Source organism: Lissotriton helveticus, chromosome 9, assembly GCF_964261635.1.
Source record: "Lissotriton helveticus chromosome 9, aLisHel1.1, whole genome shotgun sequence".
In the NCBI taxonomy this organism is placed as follows: Eukaryota; Metazoa; Chordata; class Amphibia; order Caudata; family Salamandridae; genus Lissotriton; species Lissotriton helveticus.
The window spans coordinates 1,015,584,328-1,015,596,547 of record NC_136070.1 but is presented as its reverse complement, the minus strand read 5'-3'; positions in this window follow the sequence as shown (position 1 = coordinate 1,015,596,547).

The window sequence follows — 12,220 nt, the reverse complement described above, 5'->3', positions numbered from 1 at the left end:
GAAATAAAAGTAGTGAGGGGCAAGGGTAAGAGAGTTGAGGGGAGTGTGTGACTAGGAAAAATGGTAAGACTGGACGAATAGGAGAGTGTTGAAGATAGCGAGCGCAGTGGTGGCGGGAACACTGAGAAAGTTGGAGAGATGGAGCGGTTGGATAGCAGCAGGGAACATGAGAGACTAGGAGAGAAGCGGCTATAAGAGAATACATTCGGGAGGAGAGGGCAGGACAGGGGAATCCTGAGAGAACAGCAGAGAGTGGGGTAAGATAATAGGATAAGGAGAGGGTTAGAGAACAGGAAAGGCTGGAGAGTAAGAGTATACAAAAGACGATGGTGGGTCAGAAGATAAAAGAGAGGGAGCAGAGTGAGACAGAAGGAGAGATGAGGAAAAATTAGCAAATAGGAGAGGGGGAGGTGACAGATTAGGAGGGGGCGAGTTTGAGATTAGAAGAGAGAGGAAAGAGTGATAATAGTGGTAGGGGGAGTAAAGAAATAGGAAAGAGTATGGAGGGTAAAATCTGGGCCCTCTTCACAGCTTTATAGGCCCTCTGGCAAAGCAGTGCAATGGGTCCTGCCTACACAACCACTCACAGGAATAACAAGCATTTGCAATGCAATAGGTCTCGGATTTTGAGAATTTTAGCTATTGCCGTTGTAAATGACAATGTCTTTTATTTATGTCTTTTGAAAACCTGCAAGCGGTGCCTAAACACACACTTTGTGCTTATAGTCCTTGCTTATGAACAGCCAGGCTGGCAGTAAAGGAGGCGCTGTTACTTCCAGCCTTGCTTCTCATAAGCAACGACTATAAGTACAAAGTACAAATACAATTAATCAATTTGATATGTGACAAAATAATTATTATATTAATTCCAGATTAGGTTGTACTTTATTTGGAGCTGATGACGTGACATTTATAGCAGGTTTAGTATAAATGAGATGTGGTAGGTGCAGTACAGCAAGCTGCACCTAGATGTCCCTAGTGAGCAAGGCACCAGCACTGCTTGTCTAGGTGCAGTAGCACTAGCTGTGCCTAGAGGTCCCTAGTGAGCATCATAACTTTGAAGATATAGTAAATCTACCCTGCCCATAATGCATTGCATGCAAGACAGTACCACAAGTCCATTTAAATTGGTATGTCCATGTATGCACTTAGTAGCTTTGAAATGTGACAAAATAATTATTATATTGATTCCAGATTAGGTTGTACTCTATGTGGAGCTGATGAAGGGACATTTATAGAAGGTCTAACATAAATGTGAAATGTGCTAGCAAGTAAAGTAATCACTGCAAATCTAGGTTAGGGCTAAGCGAGTGTCCTGTCTGAAGGCTTTTAAGAAATTAGAATTTTTTGGATGATGGGTTTTTGTCAGGACCCAATTTATGCTGTGGCGCACACCAAAATGGTGGTTTCACCCAGAGGCCACCTATTTTGGGTAAAGCTTCACATATGTGATTGGTTTGTGCCCTCTTGATTGTATAAAATAATCGGGTAAATCAATCCCAAACGATGCGTATTGAACATAATATATGCAGGACATGCGTATTTGTAGTAGTCTTTTTTATATTTCAAAGCATGTGCTAGATCAAAGAACAGCCAGCACGTGTTTCGCCTGAGGGCCAGCAGAGACATCCAGACGTTCCTTACTAGCTACTTTGCCGGAAACACCTGTTTCAATCAATTTTGAACTACAAACCTAACATAAGATATTTTGCCTTGAGAAAGCCCTGGCCTGCTGGCCCTCGGGCGAAACACGTGTTGGTTGTTCTTTGCTCTTGCACATGCTTTGAAATTAAAAAAAGACTGCTACAACTACGCACATCCTGCACACTTTAACACCTTCGCCGCTCAGCACATTCCCCTGCTGTGCTGGGGGTATGGGGGATTCAGTGCATTCATGACGAGCTGGGCTCGTCATGAGCGTGTGAGCGCCCTGCTTCATGACGAGCCCAGCTCGTCATGAGCGTGGAAGGGGTTAAGAAAGTAGTGCCTTGAGGCTGTAATTAAAACCTAGGGCATAACAAAACATGTAACAGGGGGTGTCCTCATGGGAGGTTACAAGAAGAGACAAGGCGGTACTAAGGAGGGACTACAAAGCCTAATGACCAATGAAAAGCAACCACTTACAAAGGATGGGACAGGAACTATTAAAAAAGATGGGTGGGAAGGAAGTGGAGCTTTATCCACATATCCTGAATACAGCATGTCTCCAAGAGACAGCTCAAGCGCTGCCTAGGCGAGACCTAAAAATGTTGAACAGAAAATTTGTGTTAACTTCTGGTCTGCACGGGACCCTATGCTCATGGCCCCCTGGGGCAACTGCACAGCGTGCCCATGCCTTAAGACTGCACTGGGTAAAAGGATGGGAGGTGCAAGAGCGAGAACGATGATTGAGTGAATACAACAGAGGAAGAGTATGAAACCAGGAGAGGGATGGAAGAGTGGGAACAGAATAGGAAAAGTAGAATAACAGAAGAAAGCAGCGTGAAATAGAAATAGTTGATTTAGCAAAAGTGTAACCTGCTTCAGTTTTGTATTTCTGCTGATGACAACAAAGCCCAGTGGAATTGCCCCTCTCTGACATTGAGCTGTATCTACACATCAGCTCCTGAAGCAAGAATATGAAGACTAGCCTGCTCATCCAAATTATTTACATATTATTGCTACTATTTGAAGGCCGTTAACTAGTTCTCATGATCTTGGCTGAGGTAATTGAGTATAGTTTTTGAAAGAATCAGTAGCATGACTATATTCACAACTTATGAATAGTACTGCATAAGTATGTGCTGTGTTGTTACTTTACAAGTTTGTTCCATATGGCTGTGCCAAGGGAGATTCTGGCTAGCCGACTCTGTGATTTACAAATAATTGCATTTATTTTTTTAATAAGCCCTTTAGGTCTATGATTGGTTTGTGTGGAGATTTTAATTGACAGATCGTGGTGCTATTGGATAAGAATGGCCGGTAATTGATCGGACGCAGTGACCGGAGATGCACCGAACCCCGCACAGCCCCTGGCAGCAAAGGTAAAACGGAGATTCTCCCTGAGGAGCTTGGGAGGAGAAAGGTCTGATGTTTGGCTTGCTGATCAGGTCAGGCAGTGCCCCTGGGATTGGCATTTTTTGAAATGTAAAAGGTCTAATTATGTTTATTGATCTTGTATTTTGTGCTCAGAACTATGACTTGCAATCTGCGCCAGTTACAATGGAATAAACTGGTTTTGGTAGATATGGGTGGAGTTCCAGAAAACTAGGAATTAGAGTGTGTAAGAAATTCATGCTAACATAGTAGGAGGCTCTAGAAAGCGTGTAGTGGCAAACACAGCCCAAAACCTCTAGCACAGACCCTAGCAAATGAATGTGGGAATGAAAGAGATATGTTTATCTACCTACGCCAGAATCTCTGCAAGCCCCAACTGGCTGTGAGTAGAGGTCTCCAAATGCAAAAGGGTCAGATGTCAAATATGAATGTACTTTTATTTTTTTGCAGTTTCATATAGCAAGAACTCGACCCAAAGGTATTGGAACTCTTCACATGAGCTCCAGTTACGTTACACAGCAACACTTTTATTTTTTGGTAGGCATGGAGCTATTAAGTGATTTGCCCAGAATCACAGGATGTTGAGCCAATGCCGAGACTCGAACCTGGTTCCTCAGTGCCACATTTGGCAGCTCTGACCATGACGCCACACCCTTGTACTGCCTTATATCCCTGCATTAGAGCAGTCAGGAAGACCTATAAGTCCCATCCTTTCTCCTCCAGCCGTACTACCAAGCTCCCACCACGAGTTGAGCTGTGCTACATGGCTAGTAAACACCTAAGCAGTTACCCAGGGTTTATTAAGGGAAACTGGGGCAGAAAAAAACCCTGGAAAAAAGGCCCAGCTAATGGGAATCCTGCCCACACGTTGGACAACCAGTATGGTAAAAGCACATGTAGCTGTTAAGAAGACTTTGTAAAGTGCGCTAGTGATGAGAACACAATAATAAGGTACCTTTGATACTGAACGGTTGAATAACCATAAAACGTGATTGAATTTTCGCAGCTATGGGGCCCATTAGGATCACGGGTGGATCGCCACCGCCCGCATGGCGGTGGCAATCCGCCTCGTGATCTGACCCCGCCTGCCACCCATTCCCCCCCCTGCCATATTACTATGGTGGGGGGACTGCGGCTGACGGAAAGACCGTCCGCCGCTTTTCTGCCCGGTCAACGAGTTGACCGGGCGGAAAAGGGTTTAATATGGTGGCGGTGTCTGTTAGACACTGACAGCCATATTAAGATAGTTTGTTAGACGTGTTTAATCATTACTCTCCTGTTATCAATACTACAGAAACCAGTACGTAGGCTTTTCTAATGTCATTCTTTCAAGGGTCATTACCTGAGGTAGAGTGACAATTGAGAACAATATTCATTGGTTGGCAGACAAAAGGTCTTTCAGATTTGTTTTCTGTCACAAAATCATTTTGTTACTATACAAAGGTGGACGAGCCCACTTACTCTAAATTAATGTCTTTGCAGGTGCAATCATTTAAATAACTGGTCATCTTGGAGAAACCAGGGAAGGCACTAGGCCCTAGGGCATGGGTACTCCCAAACATTTCCCCTGAGGCTGCAAAGTACTGTCTGCAGTATTCTAGAGGGCCGCACCGATGCCAGCAATGCGAGGGTTGGATGATGAAAGGTGGGCGTAGGGGGGTGCAAATCAGATGCATGGTGAGGACAACAAATCGAGCCTTCATGTGATTTCTGTCTGCCACCAATCCTCTATTCTCATGTACCAGGAATGAAAGTCAAAACATTAACTTCTAATGTAAAATGTGAGCAGGAAAGAGATACTTATCCTGTGGCTGAATTACAAAATGGGAAATGAGAAAACTTGGTATCAGTCATGGCTTCCCTACTTGATGAAATTGTGTGATCCTTGGAAATTGGTTAATGTCACTTTGCCTCCCATTTCTTCATTACAACATTTAAGAGCCCCCTAAAATATATAAGCTCGGGACGAGTGCTGTACAAAAACGTCTCTTGTGTTTTATTTAATAAACTGTAATGTTGTTCCAATTATATAAAAACCAAGGCTACACACAAGGTGCACCTGACAAATGACTTGCCTCTTGGTTCACTAGTGGCCTTGTTTTTCGAATATGGATGGCAGGAATGTTCACAAGATCATGCTTGAAAACGATCACTGCCAATAACTGCCTCTCAATGTAGTGGTATAATATGATCTAATAAGATAAAACGCTTATGCATATTAATAAAATAAAAATGATCATGTTTTTACATATTTAGTGCAAGATGTCTTTCAAACTAAAGGTGTTCCTAAATATAAGTTGTCTAGGGAAACCTCTTTTCTTCTTTACTGTTATTTTAGGTAATGTGTAAATAAAGTGTTGCCCATTTGTTTCACAGCTTTCTGAATGTTCCTGCTCTGTCATACCAACTGCAGCCCAGTGCTCCTGTTCACCAGGGGGCCACAATTACAGATCTGGAGGGCCACATGCAGCCCCTGGGCCAGACTTTGAGTATCCTGCAATACGGAGAAGGTTAGTTTGAGGGTATTGTGAATTTGGAAAACTGAATGGCTCTTGATTTTGTCTTGGTCTCCAAAGGTGGAGGTTGCACAATTGGAGGTGATGTATGTTGTACTTTAATTCCAATGGCTCTTTTAGCATACATGACCAGAATGATCATAAAAATGAGAAAATGAAAGGACTACATAGCCTTAATGACACCACTGCCTTTAGAGGAGCTTGGATATGATTGAATAGCATTTTTAGAGTTTAGGGAATGAATATTGTTGAATGTATTTTAGCCATTTTCATCATCTGTATTGTTTCCAACTCAAGTCATATTAGAGGCAAGGGCACATCCTAGCAATCAATCAACATTTGTAAAGTGCACTTTGTCACCCCTAGGGGTATCTGGGCGCTGTGTCCCTGTCAAAGAGACAGGTCTTGAGTCTCTTACTGAAGTCTGCCAGCGAGGGTGCCTTACGGAGCTGGAGGTAAATCCTGGTCTTGGCTGTGATGTAGGAAAAGGAGCGGCCGCCACTGTGGGTGTAGAGGAAGCGGGGGTGAGTGCTAGGGCACGTGAAAAGGAGCGTAGGTGTCTAGCGGGTTGGTGGAAGTCCTACCCTTTAAGAAAGATGGATGATGATGCGAGGCATCCAACAGCAGCACTGGTGACTGCCAAGCAGGGAAAACGTCATAAATGGCTACACAGGTGCTGGATGCTAAGAGTTCCCGTGTTTGATCTCACCTTGCCTGCAGAACTTGCCGCCTTGCCACAGACTGTCGCCTGACCCCCCTGGGACCCGCAAGGGGCTGCTTGTCGCTGGTTGCTCCGGGAGGGCGCCATTGTCCAGACGACACGGGGACTCCAATTGCCCTAGCGGTGGGGAAGCCGCAGCTACATCGGAAAGCAACAGGAGGCACATAAAAGGGTGTCTGTGCTCCCGCAGCACAGGACACGTGTGGGTGTGCCTGGGCGTGCCCGGGCGAAGCTCGGGTCAAGGGCGAGCACGTCTGCGCCCGTCCGCAACTGAATGTGACTATACTGGGCCACCCCCCTAAGAAAACTGTTGCAATCTAGGTTTGGGGTAAGCATTTGCTAAGACTGTGTCCCATGTGAGGTGGCCATCTATTGTTTTGACTTATGCCCAGGTGAATTGATTACATCCGTTAGAGTTATAGTACTTGATTCGCATCTTCTGTCACTCACATAGGTGCCCAAGTCTGAAGGAAGAAATGAGTAGGTAAAAGGAGGCCGTGGGCACATTGGATGCCTTTATTGTTAGAGCTGAATCACTGCTAACTCATGAAATTGAGTTGGCAGAAAGACGGTTTTCATTAGAACCCGTAAAGCTCCCAGCTTTTAGACAAGCAAACACCCCAAACTATCCTACCATGTCCAATATGGTACAGCCGAGAGGTTTAGGAACAGCTGCCCCTGATAATAACTTAAATAATTCAATTACTCCTGATTCAGCAATTGTCATGAATACACCATTAACCCATGACCAACCAACTGTCAAGGGGTCTGGTACAACTTTAGGAACACGAGTAGTCAGCCAAGAAGGCACCTACATGAAAGCCAAACAGAGATGTGGTAAGAATGGTCCTAAGAAAATTGTGGGGAAAAAGAAACCAATCGGGAGCATTAATGCATCAGTGGATACTACAATTAATTTAGACCAAGAGGTAAAAAAATGCAACATGGTGGGGACCCAAACTGAGGAAGATCATATTATGCCCGCTGTTAGAATTAATGAGGGACACTGGCAGATAGAACGCATGGTATCATTAATCACTGAGACTGCACTAGATAAAATGACAACCCAGTTTGAAGAATATATGGTCAAAAAACAAAGTGCTATGGATAGGAAGCTAGAGGAACTATATTCCGCCATGGACCAGTTTGTAGTCCTAAGTCAAAACGCCAAATTGGCAGTTGAGGACGGCGTAAAACATATAAATGAGGCCAAAGATACACTAACCATCACTCACAATAAAAAGAAAGACATAAGTAGTGCCCAAAATAGGGAAACACAAGGGGATGAGTTTCTGGACAGGGGTGGAAATATGAGGGGCGTGACAGTGTTAACAGACATTTGTGAAAATGAAAAAAGAAAGAGAGAGAGGCAGACCCTGTATACAAGTGGCTGCTGATTCTACAGCACCGAGCAAATGCCTGGGGGTCATACATAGTCCTATGGGAACAGATTTCATCCCTAACCCTGACATCTTAAACTTACCCCCTGCCACTTGCCCGTATGTTGTAGTTCTATCAGGGGTTCCCACACTAAAAAGAGACCAGAAAGAAACTTGGCATAACCTTAGGAACAAAACAGTCTATTGGCTATCCAAGTTTAAAAGATTTAACACGCAAAAAATATCAGAAATCTTAATGGTCCGTAGGGTGGGATGGGTAGGTGAATCCTCAAAGGCCATCCAAGGGGATTGCATTGTCATCAACTTTAGGAGTCCTTCTATGGGCCACAACCTGCTAAGAACCCAGGAGGAAAAGACAATACATAGCACTAACATTCAGGCGCTACCACTGGGCTATTTCTATAGACCATTAGAAAGAAATGCTGTTGCCCTTATCCCAACACGGAACAGGTTCCAGGAACTGTCAGCGCTAGAAGCTGTCAATTGACATCAAGTTACTGTTTTGCACAGGGAAAATGTTCCAGAAAAAAGGCTAGGAGAAAGAAAATTGAAAAATGATTCCATTTTAACTAAAGGGAGAAAAGCGGTCCATTTAAATATGGTAAAGGCAGAAGAGTCAAACAAAGGAGAAGGGGAACAACGTAAGGAACAGGAGGGTGGGGAAGTCGACTATTTCGTCCATGCATTGAACAACATAGACCATGAAGTAGGATCTAGTAATGTTGAAAATTCGAATTCAAACCTAGGGACTGAACCTACGCCATTAACTTTACAGACTGGCAAGAATATATTGAGCAATATGATATCTGCCTTCTGCAGGACACCTGGGCATTATCGTCGCCACATAGAGTAGGCTATAAGACCTACCATGTTGAAGCAATTCCATCTGCTAGAGGGAGACCTTCTGGGGGCTTAGTAATATGGATTGGAGTAACTCTCGCCATTGAAATATCAAATCTAAGTGCAACGTCTCACGATATAATGGGCGTAAAAATTAAGACCAAAGATGGAAGGATAATACACTTATTCAACATTTATAATAGACCTAGTCCAGCTTCTAAAGAGTCAGCAATAATTGAGCACATGGACTCTATTTTAAATTCGTTAGGGGAAAAAACAAGCAAAATTATTGTTGGTGACCTAAATTGTAATTTTGAACCCATAATAGGCCTCCACAACTTATTTGCCGAGGAGGATATGAAAACAACATTCCTGAATTGGATAGTACTAGTATGGTACCTTGCACGGTGGCGGCAACTCAAATAATCCTCAAAAAAACCGGAGGATCCCCTTATGACGGATGTCAGGGAGGGGGAGTTAAACATGTATCAAGAAAATCCCTGTAGTACGTGGCAGCCTATAATTGCTGAGGGAAAACAATTACTGAGGGGTTTCTGCACAATTCTAGAGGTGACCTAAACAGCAATCCACTATATGCAAGCAACAGAGATGCACTATGACTAAATAATGGGCACATACAAGCAAATAAAATTAATTTCGAAATTTATTCAAACCTCCCAACTGGGTTACAATCTAAAATATACTTAAAACAACTAAAAAACCTTTTCTGAAAGGTATCACATTCAATCATTTACAGTAAAATTTCCAAAAAAGTCGACGCGGCGTTTCAGTGTCTTTCAGTCTTTACACCTTCATCAGGACAAACAAAAATATTTTGGAGTATCTATAAATTAAACAACAGAGATTTAGTGCCATTCTATGTCTCTCTTTTTATTGCAACACAGCTTGCTCAATTTATTTAAGTTTTTTCACATCCCCTTAAGGCTACCTGTCATCATTCACAGAGCCACCGTGTCACCTGTGCAGATTTCTCATTCCCCACAATTCTGCATATTTTCACTATATTGCGATTCGTGAAAAGAGTTCAATTACCTGTATTACGGCTACAGACTAAAGTTTATCAATTTCTTCAAGTCTTTTATCTCGACGTGGACTTTATTATGATGATTGTACCACGTTTAGAAGCTACAGGAAGTATAAAAGGATGTATTATAGCAACAGAATCCTGTGTTTACTCTAGTGTCAAATCTCAATTCATTATATGTTAATGACTTAAGTACTCTCAATGGACCAATTACCTTATGTTTTTACACTCATTGTTTTCTCATTGCACGGAGGAACCACCGGTTCTTGATAAAAAGGATCTCTAAAGTCAGGATATTTTTATTACCCTGTGTGGATAAAGGAACACTTGACTTCCCTCAGTTAACTTGAAGGAACAAAGAGGGAGGGGAGGGAAGGGAAGGAGAAGGGGGGGGGTGGAGAAAAAGTGAAGAAAAAAGGGGGGAAAGAAAGAAAAGAAATAAAAAAGAAAAAACGGGGGGGCGGAGGGGGGAGGGGGGAGGAGGGGGGGAGGCTTTTTTAAGGGGGGGGGAGAGGGGGGAGAAGGGGGAAGGGGAGGGGATACTTATAGTCCCTCCAAAGAATACTCACCAACCCGGGATTGGTTAGGTGTGGCGGTGTGCTCTTTCAATTGTGCACCTCCACTTGGTGGTCTAATTGTCCAGGATAGCGATGTCTACAGGGAAAAGATTTTTTATATATTTATGTTCTACCTGATCAGGTATTATTTACTCCTTCCTTTCTTTTTCCACTATTATTTATTTTATACAGGAGTTGTGTATTTCTATTTTTATCCTCTCTTGATTTTTGGCTATGCCTCATGAAGAGTGGTATATTTTTGTGCATTAGTTAGCATTGTATAGACTCTCATGTGAGACATCCTGAATTTCTCCCTGTAACCTCCCATCGGTTCTAGGAAGGCTTCACTGGGGAAGATATCCCTAGATGTTTGTATCCTTCCCACATACAATATGCCAATCTTAATCTAATAAAGTTCTAGAGTTGGGGTCTATTATTCCAAAGGACTGAGTTCCCCTTCTATATCTAGAGGTATGGTCTCTTTCTTAAACGGTCATAATTACCCCCTTACTTTTCCCGTTTTTCTTAACTAGGAACACTACACATTCACATACCTGTAGTTTTTCTGACGGCCTCCCTGTTCCTCCGTGCGTTCGCCTTCGTGTTCATTCAAAGGGTAAACTAATTCTCTAGGTCGGCGCTTTTATGCTGATTCTGCCCGACTTGACCCGGAAGTTATACCGAAAGTTTTCGGTTTAAATTTTTTTTTTAGTTTTTATTTGCTGCCCCACAAAATATTTCGAATTCGTCGTTTTTTGGACCTTATTAAATATAATTAACTATCAATACCTGTTGACCTATTCTCCGGTCGTTTAAAACTCTCGGTTCCCGCATTACCGAAGAGTCGACCCGGAAGTGGTTCTAGGACTCCTTCGGGAGATAACTTAGTTGTTGAAATAGAACGTGGAGCCTGTACATGGGGCACACATATCGCTCAATAGTTTATTAAAAGCACAACTCTCTCGCTGCTTTTTTGTACGGATTTTTAAACTTTTTTGTTCATTTGAACTTAGTGCGGCCATCTTAGGTTCGGAAGTTGGATCCTTAAACTCAAATAATGAAACTAGTTGCTGGACACGGTTAAAGAGTGTGCAATGGACGTTTACCATCAGATCAGCCAAAGGCACACACTTATTGTAGGAGCAACTCTTGGAGTAAAATAGATTACATAATGGTATCACTAGAAACCTGGCCCTATGTAATCGATTTACAAGTAGTTCAGAGAGTAGAGAGTGATCACGACCCCTCCAACTAACACTATCTGACCAGTTATGCCCCCATTCCATACAGAATATAAAGGATTTTAACATTACCTCCGACGATATTATGGTAAGTAATAATCGTCGGTCTCTGAAATGGGCCCAGGTTTTAAGAAACGTTGAGAAATTGGCTAAAATATATAATACTTTTGCTGATATCTTCAAACTGCATACTGATCTAGTTATAGAAACAGAATGTCTCCTGGAACTGCACAGAGTTTTGGTGGTAACACTGGCCTCAATAGTATCTAAAAACGCAGGAAAGCTGGAAAGAGGAAGCCAAAAAACACCTCAATGGAATTAATCCTTGGTATAATAAAGGTTGCCGCAATGCTAAAACTGAGCTAATAATGGCAGTAAAAGGAGGTAATGTGATCTCAATAAGGGAGAACAGGTTAAAGTATAAGGCAACTATCCAGCAAGCAAAAAAAGCATGGGACGAAGACAAGTGGTCCAACTTACTTAATGCAGCAAAAAGCAAGGACCATATTGGTTTCTGGAGACTAATAGCCAAAAGAAATAATAAAGCAGGGGTGGAAACCAAAGATGTATACCTCGGTGCTGCAATATGGGTGGATCACTTCACAAAGCTGTATGCCATGCCGGCAAGTAGGATCCTCGCATCTGAGGATGGCGTGGTATCAAGTCTCAACGATGCCCATTTAGTTTTTAGTTTGGACGAAACATTACAGGCGATCAGTGCAATTAAGCCAGGTAAAGCGCCTGGACCAGATAAAATTCAAGGTGACCTGCTTAAGCACGATATTAGCGTTTGGGGTCAATATATTAATCCACTATGCAACGCTATAGCATTAGGCGCCGCAATTCCGAAAATCTGGAAAGGGG